Genomic DNA, 16,737 nt, shown 5'->3' on the forward strand with positions numbered 1-16,737 from the left:
TTAGTAGGATGTTAGTATAAACCTGCTTCACTCGGAGGTACTTGTGATTTCAGATTTACCTGCACCTAACATCACAAAACAACTGAGGTCGATTTACATCTTCTTGAGCAGAGTGAACTATCTCCAGCAGATGATTGTGCTGCTGAGCTGAAATCTGCAGCTCTCCAGCTGACCATCCTCAGGTTTATCTGCAAACGCTGCACACAGTAGAACCTGTAGATCTGAGCTTCCTCTCAGGAGAGACAAACCAATTAAAGCACAGAATAGACCGATCCGACAGGCTGCATTGTGCAGTTCGTTCCCTCATCTCTGTGCGGCAGCATGAATTTAGAGGGTTGCGGGTGAAGAGGGAGAGAAGGGCGACTTTTGTGTCTCTGTAACAGGGGATATTGGCCTGTAATGGCTGAGCCGTACTGTTAATTAAGTTCAGGATGGAGAAAATGGGACCTGAATTCAGGAGTGTGTGTGTGTGTGTGTGTGTCCAAAAATCTGCAGGAAGCCACATTTGTGCTGTGACAGAGGGAGAAGTCTGTTGGCCTGTTTCAGAGCTAATTGGAAGGCAGGAACACAGAATGAAAAAGAGATTTTCCAAATTAGAAAACAGCTGAGACGACACTGGTCATAAATCCAGTGAATATTATGTGAAGAGCAATATCAGCTCTGATGATTCATCATCATTTCAGCATGGAGATGCACAGGGAAAACGACAACGTTAGCTTTAACTGCATGAGCTCATCATCCACACAAAACGAGTTTAATGAGCCATTTGTGTTCACTATCAAACTTTCATTTCATTTATTACAATATGTACTCAGAGACGCATGCAAATCACACCCTCAGGTCTCCAGCGAAACCTAGAAAGAGCTGCTGATCTCTGGGACACTTAACCTCACCGCTAGGGATGCTGGGAAATATAGGCTGTGAAATAGAGGGAGGCAGTTTTCTTGAAATAATCTGAAGTGGAAACAGTGGTTTTATTGAACAGATACCAACCCTGTGTCTGAATATGCCTAGTTCCCAACTATATAGTAGGCCTAAAAAGTATTATGTCTAAAGTCATGGTATTCATTAAGCAGTAGACAAAAAGTACCAGGATGACCTACTACTTGACTTTACTAACCCATAGGGCCACGGGACAGGAGTCATGATTGGCAGTGGAGCGAAACTGATGCTGTACTGCCGTGTGACAAAGACAACATGAGTGCAGTCTGCCCAGATTTCATCCATACTACACACATTCACACTATATGTAGAGCAAACAGACAAAGGTTACAAAGTCAGTTCTTATTCGAATGTAGCATCAATTTCAGGTTCAGAGCCGAGGAGCTTATGATAGCTGAAGGCTTCTGTTCTCATCTCTGTTGGTCTTACTGGTGTCGCTGGATGGCCGTGGACAGGTCAGCTCGATGAAGACAGAGGATCTGGGTTCAGCAGCTGGTGCCTCTCATCGTTCGCTTCTCCATCTTTTACATCTCCATGTTATTATCTGAAATTGTAGAAGAGCCAAATCATATAGTAAGTCATTATGAAAACATCACAGGCAGCACATAAAGAGTCCATTTACATCAATTACTGCGAGCAGAAGTCAATGACTCGTCCCTTACATAACACACGCGCAGCTCTGTTTGATGGGATTAAAAGTGCAGATGGACAGCAGCCAAAACAAAACACACAGCTGGACGATCACACAGGCCAAAGGTGAGCTCTTTCTCCAGGCCGCTGGCTGTAGTGAGCTGTGAGAGCAATCGGAGAGTGTCAGAGAGAGAGACAGAGAGACATGCTGTCAGTACTGAGAAACACATGCAGACTCAAACACAGTCATTGTCTCTGTAGAACTCACACACAAACTCTTCAAACCACTGAGATGCTTGTGTGACTTCACAATAGCTTTCACATCCCATTGCTGAGTCTTAAAATACTGCTGCCACGTGTTCTGAGTTTGAGCTCCGTCAAGTTAATTTTTTTTTTCAATCTTAAAATCAATTTTATAGACCATCATTTTCGTTTCTATAATGTGTGAATATATCCCCTATCGCAACAAAAACAATCAGAGCGCATTGTTATCACTAGTTTTATTTTGATTTCCCAAGTCCGCTATTAGCTTATAGCCCGTTAGCATAATCTCGCTAATCTCGCTTACACTGCTAATATTCCATTCACACACGTTACCATTGTTTCACTATTTCTGGCTTTAATGGCAGATTTGTGATTACCTATTTGTGATATGCGTTCGAGCTGCATTCAGTCCACCACCTTTACTCCGTGTGTTTCTCTGCACAGGCCCCGCGCACCCAGGACGCGATCTTCCCAGATGTCCTTCACTCCGGCGCCGGGACACGACGGACCCTGGGTGCACCAGCAGCGGAAGACGCGAGCCAGGCCCCAGATCTCCACCCGGAACCACTTCACTCCCCTCCACGAGACGGAATGTGATGCTGTGATCATCGGAGACTCCATCGTCCGGGACATCCGTGCTACAGTCGTTAGCTGAAGGTAAAGTGCACACTTATTGTTTCCCTGGTGCTCGTGTTCTCGATGTTTCTGCGCAGATACCCGTGATCCTGAAGGGCGACGAGAGCATCGGCGCTGTCGTGCTGCACGCGGGGGTTAACAACACCAAGCTGCGGCAGACAGAGACACTGAAGAGGGACTTCAGGAGCCTGATCGAGACGGTACGCAGCACATCGCCCGCGACGACGATCATCGTGTCAGGACCGCTTCCCACGTATCGACGAGGACACGAAAGGTTCAGTAGACTTTTTGCTTTAAATGAATGGTTATTGTCATGGTGCAAAGAACAGAAACTGCTCTTTGTTAATAATTTAAATCTTTTCTGGGAGCGTTCTAGGCTTTTCCGTGCTGATGGCCTGCACCCGAGCAGAGTCGGAGCGGAACTCCTGTCAGACAACATCTCCAGGACGCTACGCTCCATATGACTAGTAAACCAATTCTCAAATAACTGCTATGATGGCTTTTGCTCTACCCTCCTAAATGACAGAAGTACTTGCGTTGTCCAATCTATACAGACTGTATCTGTTCCCCGAATAGTGAGGTCAACATATAAATTTAATGTAGGATCTAGAAAAAATCTGATCGTGATTAAACCTGAAAAATGCAAAATAAATGAACAAAAACAATTTCTAAAGCTTGGGGTCCTAAACATTAGATCACTCGCACCCAAAGCAGTTATTGTAAATGAAATGATCACAGATAATAGTTTTGATGTACTTTGTTTGACTGAAACCTGGCTTAAACCAAATTAATATTTTGGTCTAAATGAGTCTACTCCACCAAGCTACTGTTATAAACATGAACCCCGTCAGACTGGTCGTGGCGGTGGTGTCGCTACAATATATAGTGATATTCTCAATGTTACTCAGAAAACAGGATACAGGTTTAACTCATTCGAAATACTTCTACTTAATGTTACACTGTCAGATATGCAAAAGAAATCTCTCCTATCTCTTGCTCTGGCTACTGTGTATAGACCACCAGGGCCATATACAGAATTCCTAAAAGAATTTGCAGATTTCCTCTCAGATCTATTGGTTAATGTTGATAAAGCACTAATTGTCGGAGATTTTAACGTTCACGTTGATAATACAAATGATGCGTTAGGACTTGCGTTTACTGACCTAATAAACTCTTTTGGAGTCAAGCAAAACGTCACCGGGCCCACTCATCGTTTCAATCATACGCTAGATTTAATTATATCGCATGGAATTGATCTTACTGATATAGATATCGTACCTCAAAGTGATGATGTTACTGATCATTTCCTTGTATCGTGCATGCTGCATATTACCGATATTAACTATATGGCTCCGCGTTATCGTCTGGGCAGAACTATTGTTCCAGCCACCAAAGACAGATTCACAAATAACCTGCCTGATTTATCTCAACTGCTCTGTGTACCCATAAATACACGTGAACTAGACGAAATGACTAGCAACATGGGCACTATCTTCTCTAATACGTTAGAAGCTGTTGCCCCCCTCAATATGAAAAAGGTTAGAGAAAAATGTACTGCGCCATGGTACAACAGTTATACCCATTCTCTCAAGAAAGAAACTCGTAATCTTGAGCGCAAATGGAGAAAAACTAACTTGGAAGTTTTTAGAATTGCGTGGAAAAACAGTATGTCCAGCTACAGACGGGCTCTAAAAGCTGGCATCAGAAATACAATAACAAATGTAGATTCTATGGCGTCTAGTCCTTCACCTTCATTCATCGCACCCAAAGAAAAACTGGTAACACAAGCCCGTAGGCAGGGGGGGTTCGGGTGGTTCGAACGAACCCCCCCTCACTGCCAAAGGTCCAGAATTTAAGTCGTTTTTTTTTTTTTTTTTTTCATGTGATTATTGTCATCATTGTTTTAATCAATGCCTGTGACAAATATTCTGTTGCTGTTTCAAATTAATATGATACATTATTGTAGCTGGACGTATGTGTGTGTGCCGCGCGTGCAGTTTCAAAGCAACGGTGAAGAAGCATCGCCTCTGAATGATGGGGGGGTAGGGGTTATATATATATATATTTTAATTAAAAGGATTTCTATATTTTATCCACTCAATAGTCTACAATATAATAGCCATATAAACGTAGCGTAATTATAATAATAAAACATAGTGGGATATTCAGTGATATTGGCTGTGCAATTTCGACTTTTGTGATTGGCCAAGACTGGCAGACTGGAGCCAATGGAAATGCTTCTCCTTCGGTGCGCGTCTTATTCCTCTGTTCAACTGAATATTATCACGATTTCAAATGTTACATAGCATTTATAGTTTAATAAACAAGTAGCCTAATATGTAGTCACTTACCATTTAGACGCAATATTGACGTTTTTGTTCTATTTCACCAACGAAAAAAGTTACAGAAGAAAAGCAACACTCAGCACGGTGTTTTGTTATTGAATGATTCATCATTTTGAACGAATCGTTTTAATGAATGACTCAATGATTAATTTATTAAAACGGTCACTTGCCGCCACCTATTGGCGGTTTAGTTTCATGTTTAAAAGTAGGCTATCGTCGTTGTCGTTGTCGTTGTTTTTACATTTGTTTAAACATCAATCTCATAAATTATTTATTACAGTTGTAATCTTGCAGTGTAAATTATTTAATTTGATTGATAACAGCCCTTATTTTTAAAACTGAATTTGATCAAATGTAAGAATTTGACATGAAAGATAAAGCTTAAAAAGATAAAGTAGCCTAGAAATAAATAATTTTTAACCTTTAATATTAGAATGATGTACCAACTGGGGTTCCTTATGGTTTACTGCATTAGTTGAGAGATATTTTTTTCTTTGAAGAAATTTGCTATGTACTGTACCTGATAGGCCACAACTTAATCAATATTGAATAAAATTGTGTCAATAAATGTTTTCTTTTTATTTATTTTTTAAATAAATGTATTGAAGCAAAATGTTTCTTGTCAGAATGCACCAAAATGCTTAATTTGGTTAAAATCATAAACATAGTCTCATGGGGGACAATGCCCCAGACACCCCTACAACAAATTACTTCGTAAACATGTCACCTTTTTCAGCACTTTTGAGTTTGCAGGTCTGTAGTATTATTTACTATGATTTACCATGTTTCTAGCGTGATTTACCATGATTTACCACATTGCTAGCAATTGTGTGAAGTGTCAGTACAAATGAAGTGATAAACCCTGTGAGACTTATGTCTGTAGCGTTAATGATCCTGGATGAAGCTGTGAACATATTCTCCAAATTGCACCCAAGAAGACTGGAACTGACCAGTGTACTAAATCCATAAGTGTCAAGACAAATACAGCAACAAGCAAAGAGGCATTGACAGAGAGTCAAGAAATGATGATGAGAAGAATTAATATTAATATTTCAGTAAAGTTCATTAAATCTATTCTGTTGTTAGTGTGGTCTTTAAATTTATGAACTGTGTATGGACTGACAAAGGTGTTACATGAGGAAGCAATTTGACAACAATGCAGTAAATATTTTAGGTGCATCAAAAAGCGTGCTCGTTAAGATACCAGCAGACAAGCTAATCCAGCACAAATTAGTGCATAAAAGGTCACCAAAATGAAGTATTTGAACCTCATAATTAAATACAAAAGAAGGAGAAAAACTGCAAAAAGGTCCACTTTTTGAAAAAAAAAGAACCCCCCCTTTCAATAAGCTGGCTACGGACCTGTAACACTTTACAATAAGGTTGATTAGTTAACGACATTAGTAAACATGAACTAAGAATGAACAATACTTCTACAGCATTTATTAATCTTAGTTAATGTTAATTTCAGCATTTACTATCTCTGTGAAGAATTTCAGTCAGGTTTCAGGCCCCATCACAGCACAGAAACTGCACTTGTTAAGATTACAGATGACCTGCCTCTTGCGTCAGACCAAGGCTGCACCTCATTGCTAGTTTTACTTGATCTTAGTGCTGCATTCGACACTATAGATCATGACATACTCATAGATCGATTACAAAACTATACGGGTATTCAAGGGCAGGCTTTAAGATGGTTTAGATCCCACCTATCCGATTGGATGACCAATAATTTTCTCCTATTAAATTCGGATAAGACAGAGCTATTACTTATTTGACCAAAAAACAGTACACAGAATCTCTTGAATTAGAGTTTGCAACTAGACGGATGTACTGTTACGTCCTCTACAGCCAAAAATCTGGCTGTTATATTAGACAGCAACTTGTCTTTTGAAAATCATATTTCCCATGTTACAAAAACAGCATTCTTCCATCTTAGAAACACTGCCAAGCTTCGAAACATTTTACCTGTTTCTGATGCAGAAAAGCTAGTTCATGCATTCATGACCTCTAGACTGGACTATTGTAAAGCACTGCTAGGTGGTTGTCCTGCATCTTCAATAAACAAGCTACAGGTAGAGCAAAATACAGCGGCTAGAGTCCTTACCAGGTCAAGAAAATATGATCATATTACCCCAATTTTACAGTCTCTGCACTGTTCTGTATCAGTTACAAAATATTATTACTTGCCTATAACGCCCTGAATGGTTTATCTCCTGCGTGCCTAACTAGTCTTCTATCACGCTACGATCCATCACGCTCCCTAAGGTCACAAAACTCTGGACTCTTGGTAGTTCCCAGCATAGCAAAGTCCACTAAAGGAGGCAGAGCTTTTTCACGTTTGGCTCCTAAACTCTGGAATAACCTTCCTGATAACGTTCGGGGTTCAGACACACTCTCTCTGTTTAAATCTAGATTAAAGACACATCTCTTTAGCCAAGCATTCACATAATGCATCATATATAATCTTGTACTGCAGTTATATCTGCTCAAATGCACATTATTATTCTTTAGGGTTGAACAAATCATTTTTGCTTGGAGGGAAAAGCAGCTAATTATGTCTCTATTTGTTTCTCAGTTTTTGCCACGGGATTAACATCCAGAGGTAACTAGGAATTACAGAAGCTTCAGTCTGGATCCAACCCTTAAATGATCTGAGACGACCGAACACCTGAGAAGAGATGATGCCGACCCCTCAGACAATATACAGTATTACCAAATTTTGCCATAAGTTAAATATATTGTAGAAACTTAATTTCCTGTAAAGCTGCTTTGCAACGATTTGTTTCGTAAAAAGCACTATACTAATAAACTTGAATTGAATTGAATTGAGTGCTCATGACAGTACTGGACTTACTACAGTCTTCTGTTGTGATTAAATTCAGACTAAACCAAAGCCTAACAATACTGTAGTCACACACACACACAGTAATAAATTCTCACTGCATGTGCAAACATTGTTTGCCTTTTTTTTTTTCAAACACGCCTATAACACAAACACCTGTAATAGACGCTCTCTGTGTGTGTGTGTGTGTGTGTGTGTGTGTGTGTGTGTGTGTGTGTGTGTGTGTGTGTGCAGACAGAGAGACAGGCAGCGGGAGAGACAGATGCAAACGCAGCAGAGGTGGAAAGAGTACTGAAATATTCTACTCAAGTAAAAGTACCATTACATTAATTAAATTTTACTTAAAGTATGTGTAAAGAGAATTCTGAGAATTGTTTCTAAACACATTACAAATGTTAGAAATGTATTGCTGAAACACATTACAAAGACCCTGAACTATGTAGTACTAAATTGTGGAGTTAAACCGTTAAACAGTTTTTCACCAATTCTGTGTTCAGGAGCCCCTAACTCTATAATAACTATGTTGAGAGGTCAAGTTCTTAGTTTGTCTTTTTGAATGTCTGTGATGTTAGATATACAGATTCTAGGCAGGGACGGTTCTAGGGTGAATGGATACCTGGGTCTTAGCCCAGAGACATCAATATGTGGCAGAATACATACAATTTAAAAACATGAAGCGTTCACAATTCGCATCTAGAAACGCGAGCTGCACCGCTTTCTCTTCTTTCAAAGCGCACCGGAGCTTAGTGGAGTGGTGTTTGCCGTTGCTAAGCAACCATGAGCCGCGCTCCCTTGACGACGAGAAGGATTCAACTCACCGCAGCGCTGACGCGCGTCTACAGTTAAATAAGGAGCTTGCAGGCTCAAACATCTATGGCTGTATAAATCCAATTAAACTACTAGAGGTAGCATCAGCATCCACTCAGGTTGTAGCGGTATTTGACAGTTGAGAGAGACGGTTTCCTGCGAGTGGGCGTGGTTTCAGCGCCGACAGCGGACACGCCCCCCGTGTTTAAGAGCAGAGAGTCCTGCTTATTTTTCAAAGATTTTGATAACTTATTTTAGTTACTTGGGGTTTTTTTTTTTTTTTTATCATTCAAATTTGGCTGGGTGGTTAACAACGCATTTTTCTGTTGTGTGACAAACTCAGAACACATATTTTAATATCACTTTACACAGACTTTAAGTACAAGTAAAAGTACTAGTCTAAAAATCTACTAAGTAAAAGTAAAAGGTAGCTCATTTAAAATGTACTCAGAGTAAAAATTACTTTTTTTACTTACATTTTAACAGTGGGAGGGAGGCAAAACTGGGATAGGCCAAGGAGGTCAAACTCAGTTCCTGGAGGGCCACATGCAGCCCTGCACAGTTTAGCTATAACCCTAATTAAACACATCTGATCCAGCTAATCTAATCATTTAGGCTTATTTGAAAACTACATGGTTTGTGTGTTGGAGCAGGGTTGGAACTAAACTCTGCAGGGCTGCGGCCCTCCAGGAACTGAGTGTGACACCTCTGGGATAGGCCTATTAATCTCAAACTAGTTTTTTTTTGTTTTTTTTTTTGTTTTTTTTTTAATCAAAGGAATCAGTTATTTAGAATAATAAGACATTTGGGCTGTTACCAGGCAAATTAAATCAGTATCAACAAAATTAATCTTTGCAATGCAGCTTCATCTGAAGTGGTATTTAGATGTATTTACACACTGTTTAATGCAGGACATGAATGCATTTAACCAGTGACAAATGCAGAAATAATGTTTTGATATATTAGACATAAAATGTTGAATACTCATTTGAAATTATTTTAAAAATAAATAAATGAAAAGATATGTAATGTATGTGCTATTGGGTATCAGCGTTTTGTGATAAGCCTGCCCTCTAGTGGTGACATATATAGTGATGTAATGACATACTAATCAGAGTTAACAACAGTTCAGTAAAAGACAACGTGTGTTAACACGACACCACTGTCTGCTGTGTATCATTCATCTGCCAGCATACACAACAAAATTGGCGACGAGGTCTGGATCAATTACCACTGATGCATCAACAAGACCTGAATGGACACGAAAACAGGAAATCACAGGATCGCGAAAAGAGCTTGTAAGTTCCATGAAAGAGTGAAAGCCAATTAATGTGTAAAGCTACTGCAAACGAGCAAAAATGGCAATGATTGGAACGATTGCCACATTTGATAGTACTGTTGAGGATTGGGGAACTTATGTGGAAAGAGTGGAGTTATACTGTGAGGCTAATGCCGTTGCTGACGATAAGAAAGTGGCTGTTTTGCTGAGCCTGATGGGAGCAAAGACGTATGGACTGCTTCATAGTTTGTTAACCCCTGAAAAGCCAGCGGATAAAACGTTCCAGCAAATAGTGGACATTTTAAATGAACATTTGAACCCCAAACCCTTAGTAATTGCGGAAAGATTCAGATTCCATAAGCGTAACCAAGCAAAAGGAGAAAGCATTTCCGAATATATAGCTGATCTACGCCGATTGTCAGAACATTGTCAATTTGGAGCTGGACTGGCAGATGCATTAAGAGACAGGCTTGTGTGTGGAATGCACAATGAAAGCACACACTGTTGACAGAAAAAGACTTGACACTTGATCGTGCACTGAACATAGCAATATCCATGGAGACTGCAGCAAAAGATGCATTGGAATTGCAACAAAAATCAGTGGAATGTGCAACAAATAAGTTGTCACTGAAATCGGAAAGAAAACAGAAATGTTATCGCTGCGGAAAAATGTCTCATGATGCGAATGACTGCTGGTTCAAGGATAAAGAGTGCAGGAAATGCCATAAAAAGGGGCACATCGAACGTGTATGCAAAACGGACTGTACTGCCACTGTACATCAAGTAACTGAAAATGAAGCAAACACAAGTTCAGGTACGGATGATCTTTCATGTACAATATGAACTGTACAATATTAAGGAGACAGATTGAAGGGTTATTTGGCTTACACCAGAAGTGTCAGGAGTCAAACTCAAAATGGAGTTAGATACTGGATCGGCCTTATCGGTCATCTCAGCAGCTGATTACCAGCGACTGTTCTCAAAAATGAATGGGCAACAACTATAGTCCCAGTGATCAAAAAGGGGAAGGCAGGAGATGTGCGTATTTGCGGGGATTTTAAAGTGACCATTAATCCAGCGCTTCATACAGTACAGTATCCCCTGCCACATATTGAAGACATTTTTGCTTCCTTGTCCGGTGGAGAACACTTCTCAAAAATTGACCTGGCCCAAGCTTACCTCCAAATGGAGTTGGATGAGCAATCCAAGAAATTCTTGACCATCAACACACATAAAGGGCTCTATCAGTACAACCGTCTTGTTTTTGGAATTGCCTCAGCCCCTGCTTTGTGGCAGAGAGCGATGGACCAGGTGTTGCAGGGTATCCCGGGGACACAGTGTTACCTGGACGATATCATTGTTACGGGGAAGGATGATACAGATCACCTCCGAAACTTGCAACAGGTGCTAATGAGATTGTGTGAGTATGGACTAACAGCCAACAAAGAAAAATGTGAGTTCTTTAAGTCTCAGATTTCTTACTGTGGTCATGTGATTGACAAAGATGGTCTGCACAAGTCACAGGACAAAATATAAGCTGTGTTAAATGCACCACACCCACAGAACGTGTCTCAACTCCGATCATATCTCGGACTTGTGAACTATTAACACAAATTTCTTCCAAACCTCTCCACTGTACTACATCCTTTGAATGCACTGTTGCAAACAAGGACACAGTGGAAATGGTCAGACAGCTGTGAGCAAGCTTTCCAGACGACTAAAAGGCTCATAACATCTGATGTAGTGCTGACACACTTCAACCCATCTATGCCCATCAGGCTGGCGTGTGATACGTCGCGTATGGAATTGGCGCAGTGCTGTCACACAAGTTCCCAGATGGCACTGAAAGACCGATAGCCTTCGCATCTAGATCACTAACGACAGCAGAACTTAACTATGCCCAAATAGACCGTGGAGCACTTAGTCTCGTATGGGTTGTAAAAAAATTCCACCATTATCTGTATGGTCAACGGTTTACCCTGATCACAGATCATCAGCCCTTGGTCTCGATCTTCAACGTCCGGAAGGGTTGTCTCAGTGATGGCCTCAGCACGGCTGCAGCGTTGGTCACTCTTCTTGGGTGCTCACCAATATGATATTGAGTACAAAGGCACCAAACTACACGGTAACGCAGACGGCTTGTCGCATCTTCCACTGAAGTTGACTGTAGAGTCAAAGGCAATGGATCCAGCTGACGTGTTTCACACCTCAATCGTGAGTCAGTTTCCAGTGACGAATGCCACTATTCAGAGAGAAACCCGTAATGACCCAACATTGTCTAAGGTCTATGATATCACAGTACATGGATGGCCAACACAGGGGAACTCACTGTATCCAGCATTCTCAGCGAGGAGAGAACAGCTTTCTGTGTGTCAAGGAACTCTAATGTGTGGATTACGAGTTGTCATTCCCTCCAAATTGCGCTGTAAAATGTTGGACACACTGCATGACAGACATTTGGGCCCGGTAAAAATGAAGAACCTGGCCCGCAGTTATTTGTGGTGGCCTGGAATCGACAAGCAGATTGAGGATCTGGCAAAGGCTTGTCCAGGATGCCAAAGGACCCAGAACTCTCCACCATTAGCTCCCTTGTACCCCTGGGAATGGCCGTCAACACCATGGCAAAGAGTGCACGTCGACTTTGCTGGACCATTCAAGGACTCCATGTTCTTGATCGCCGTGGATGCGCATTCAAAGTGGCCTGAAGTTGTTCCAATGAAGACGACCACATCCGAAAAGACTGCTTCTGTGCTAAGAACAATATTCTCCAGGAACAGGCTGCCAGAACAGATATGCACGGATAATGGATGACAGTTTGTCTCAGACGAGTTTCAGAAATTCATGAAGCTGAACGGAGTCAAGCACATTGCTTCTGCACCATACCATCCTGCCACTAATGGCTTGGCAGAAAGGTTTGTACAAACCTTCAAGAAAGCAATAAAAGCAATGGACAATGACAACATCTCGCTCCAACACAAAATAGACAACTTCCTTTTCATGTACAGAAATGCCACACACTCCACGACTGCTCAAACACCAGCGATGATGTTCCTCATGAACCTCAGTTAACATGAACGATTCTAAACCAGATGTGACGATTCCAGTTACACCTGAACCTCACCCAGGTTCATAGAGACGTTATCCTGAGAGATGTAGAAAACCTCCCCAAAGGCTTGATTTGTAGTTTTGTTGTAGTTAGCAACATTGTTCAGGTTAACTGTAAATGTTATGAAGTAAGTTATAGTTATGCATTTCTTATTTCCTAGTATGATTAATGGAAAGTGTAATGTATGTGCTATTGGGTATCAGCGTTTTGTGATAAGCCTGCCCTCTAGTGGGGACATATATAGTGATGTAATGACATACTAATCAGACTTGACAACAGTTCAGTAAAAGACAACGTGCGTTAACACGACACCACTGTCTGCTGTGTATCATTCATCTGCCAGCATACACAACAAGATACTTTAAATGTGAAATTAAAACCGGCAGTAGGTGTCAGCAAGTCACCGTTAAGTGAATAAGTGAGTCGTTGCGATTGAACCGCATAATTTAAATGGTTGATTGATTCATTCAGGAACGAAACACACTCAGAGAAGCAAAACAGTGCTGTGGCTGTGTTTGGAATGATTTTTGTTGACAAAATAGAACACAAACAGGCAACATGGTGTCTAAAACCCAAGTCTCTGTGTTGTAAAAAACTGTTTACTGAAAAAAATCTATATGTAATCATGCTGATTTTTGGAGAAAAAACTGCACTCTTCGTGTGATATTCATTTACTATATGAAATTATATAAATATACATTTTCTGCCCCTATATCTTAAATCTTGTGATCATTCTAAATGCATTTTAACAGACTGAATCACGCAGTGAAAGAACGCACTCTAAATGCTAATCTACTAGACTTCACAGCACCCTGTAGGAGTGTTTTTGGCAAAATACTGATAATGTCAAATCGCACATCGTTAAAACAACAATTACGATATTATCGCACACCCTGCACCACTGTCTTTTTAGCTAATTTGTGCAGAACCTCTTGCTAAACTGTCAAAGCTTAATTTTAACCACCAATGCAACGATGCAAGTATTTACCTTACCTCTACATCCTTGCGAAGGGTTGATGATGAGACTTTATAAGCTGCTAGTTTGGTCTCCCTAGGCAAACACTTACACTGCATAACAGAGCATAAATAGGGGTTCGCTTCATTTCCATCAAGTTCAACTTCATCCGAATATGACAGGGTTTGGTTTTCAGCTGGGTCTGTACCATAACGCCTGTCCTTTCCGTCTGCATCTTTCTTCTGATTTTAGCGCCAGTTTGTTCTCCTGCCTATTATTTACTGCAGTAGTTTCCAGGGAGTGATTTTTTATTTTTTTTATTTTTTGCTCAGTAATTAATGTGCTTTAAAATGTAGCAAAGTACAATACTTCAAACTAAATATACTTAAGTAAAAGTAAAATGACATATTTTAAAAATTACTTTAAAAAGTAGAAGTACACAAAAAAGCTACTCAATCAGTAATGCGAGTAAATGTAATTCATTACTTTCCACCTCTGATAGGCAGACAGACAGACAGAGATGACACTGTGATGCATCTTATTGTCTCACAACACAACAGCTAGACAGGAAACGCATCACTGGTCAAGCAGACAGATACTGTGTGTGTGTGTTGAAGATGTTGTCAGCCACTACACAGACTGCAAGACAGGCTGCCTGTGTGTGTGTGTGTGTGTGTGTGTGTGTGCGCGTGTGTGTATTTGGTCAGAAATGTCTCATCCAGTTTTTCCACACAGTGAAGACCAGGCTCACTCTCCTACACTGTAAAGCCTGTAACACATGGCTCTTCTGCTCATTTGACATAAAGAGTTTGAATCCGATCGCTTTCATCCAGAATATCTGCTTTTTTCACGTTCAGTGTTTTTAACCAAAAATGTGAACGTTGAAATTAAATAAAGTTGCCTGAGTCTGAACGACCCACGCTCACGGGTGAAAGAGAAAATTGGCGAGCACTTATCTTCACGAGAGAGAGCGCGATATCACTGAGAGCTGCGGGGGCTTTTCAGCGAAAGAGCCCGTCACACAGTTTTTTTCCCCAACACTGAATAAAAAATTGGGTCTGAAATTTCACATTTGCAAAGCAAAGGAGAAAAAGGCCATTAGAAAGGCGGCTAACAAAATCCTGCCATCTGATATAGTGTGTATGAAATATGAAATATTCCCACGGCAGACTGAACGGCCTCTGAGAGCTTTAATATTTTCCAGATCTTCACAGAATGTTCTGTGCTGCGCTACGAGAGCTCGTACAGCTGGAGGACTCGTAAAACTGTCATCATCCTGAATATTTTAACAAGAGAAAATAGCTCACATAGAATAATAGGACATTTTTCTGGAGTCTGACGCAGTGTGCCAGAACCGGCCTAAGAGGATTTCCTCAAACCGGATCTCTTGTAACCTGTGTGCAGATGAAAAAACACAGAAGTAAATAGATGAGTGTGTGAGTGTGTGTGTGTGTGTGTGTGTGTGTGTGTGTGTGAATCGAGGGCTACAGTATGTTCACACTGCTCTAGTGCTTAATTCTGATTTAAGATTTGAATGTAAATGATCACAGTCCTAAACTGACCCACATGCACAAAATAAAAATAACAGAGATGACACACATTACACTGACATACAAAAGTAAACATGGAGGCCACAGAAGTCAGTGTTTGTGTTCACTTATAAGGTGATGTGCCGCAGAAACCATTGAACTCGTGAGCAGGACGAAGATTAGGATGGAGTGAAATAGAGGAGTTTTAGTTTTCCCTCAAGTTTTGCTTGTTTGGAGCCGTCACCGTCATATTTGCACCTCACTGCCCTTTTGCCTGCAGTCTGAATGTAGGAGACACTTGAAGGTTAACCAGGTTTAAACCAAAGGGCACACACTCTTTTACACAAACAAATGTGCCTGCCGTCTGCTCCGCATTAGTGAAGAAGAATCCAGCGAAAACCAGGCACACACGTTCACACACTGTGAATGTGTGTCTCTAGCAGACCTTAAAACATCTCAAATTTTTTTTGCTCTATGCCAGAGCACATACAAACGGCACGCACCGGATGGCGTGCATGCGCTCAGGGCAGTTGGACATAGTGGTGTATTAGAGGTAAAAAATGATAAAAATACTGTTCAGTTTCTTGCACAAACCGATCGTTTCGTGTCTTAGGACATCAATGTATCGTCACGAGCCGCAGGGTTTAATTTGGATTTGTCTGTGCGTGTTTTTTTACTCTCAAAGATTGTGTGCCCATTGACTTGCATTATATGACTGACAGACTGCAACGGTTTGAGTTAAAAATCTTTGTTTGTGTTCTACTGAAGAAACAAAGTCACCTACATCTTGGATGCCCTGGGGGTAAGCAGATAAACATCACATTTTCATTTTTGGGTGAACTATCCCTTTAAGTCATGGGAACGTGATATGTCGTGGCCTCGAGATGCTATGTTGAGGGACTTCACGACTTCTTATGTTGAGGGAATGACGTATTTTTCTCGTGGCCATGCGTTTAATGCATAAACAAACCTACATGACCATAGCAACTTGGTATCATCAGAGATGGATAAAATATTTTTATTAACATTAAACATAGGGCTATATTTTTATATTTATTTCATATAAATATAATATTTTATTTCCCCTTTCAATTCGTGTATCGCTTTATATAATTAACGTTGTGTATAATTATGCTATTTGCTAGGCTACCGTATATTTTGCAAATATTGTAAACGCCTGACAATTATAGGCTACTTAATGATTGTAGGCTATTTATGCCAGTGTGTGATAAAGGAGCGTGTTGTGTTTTCATTTACAAATGAAACTACGAATGATTCATTCCTCAACGAAACACTAGGCTGTAGGCTATAATATTAATTATTAATTTGCAGGAAAAAAAAAAAAAAGTTAAATTCAACCTTTAAACTGCATTTCCAATATAGGCTATAAATTCCAGTC

The 16,737-nt window shown here is 40.5% G+C and overlaps 1 long non-coding RNA gene across 1 annotated transcript; it reads right to left on the reverse strand.

The window, feature by feature from the left end:
* Positions 1–1,370: 1,370 nt before the first annotated feature.
* On the reverse strand, positions 1,371–3,329 carry LOC131544328 (uncharacterized). Its single transcript, XR_009272093.1, has 3 exons — positions 2,214–3,329; positions 1,605–1,733; positions 1,371–1,486 (listed from the first exon to the last, which is right to left on the reverse strand). It is a non-coding gene; the product is annotated as an uncharacterized LOC131544328 (long non-coding RNA).
* Between the last annotated feature and the right edge of the window lie 13,408 nt (positions 3,330–16,737).

This window comes from Onychostoma macrolepis, chromosome 07 (assembly GCF_012432095.1).
Source record: "Onychostoma macrolepis isolate SWU-2019 chromosome 07, ASM1243209v1, whole genome shotgun sequence".
In the NCBI taxonomy this organism is placed as follows: Eukaryota; Metazoa; Chordata; class Actinopteri; order Cypriniformes; family Cyprinidae; genus Onychostoma; species Onychostoma macrolepis.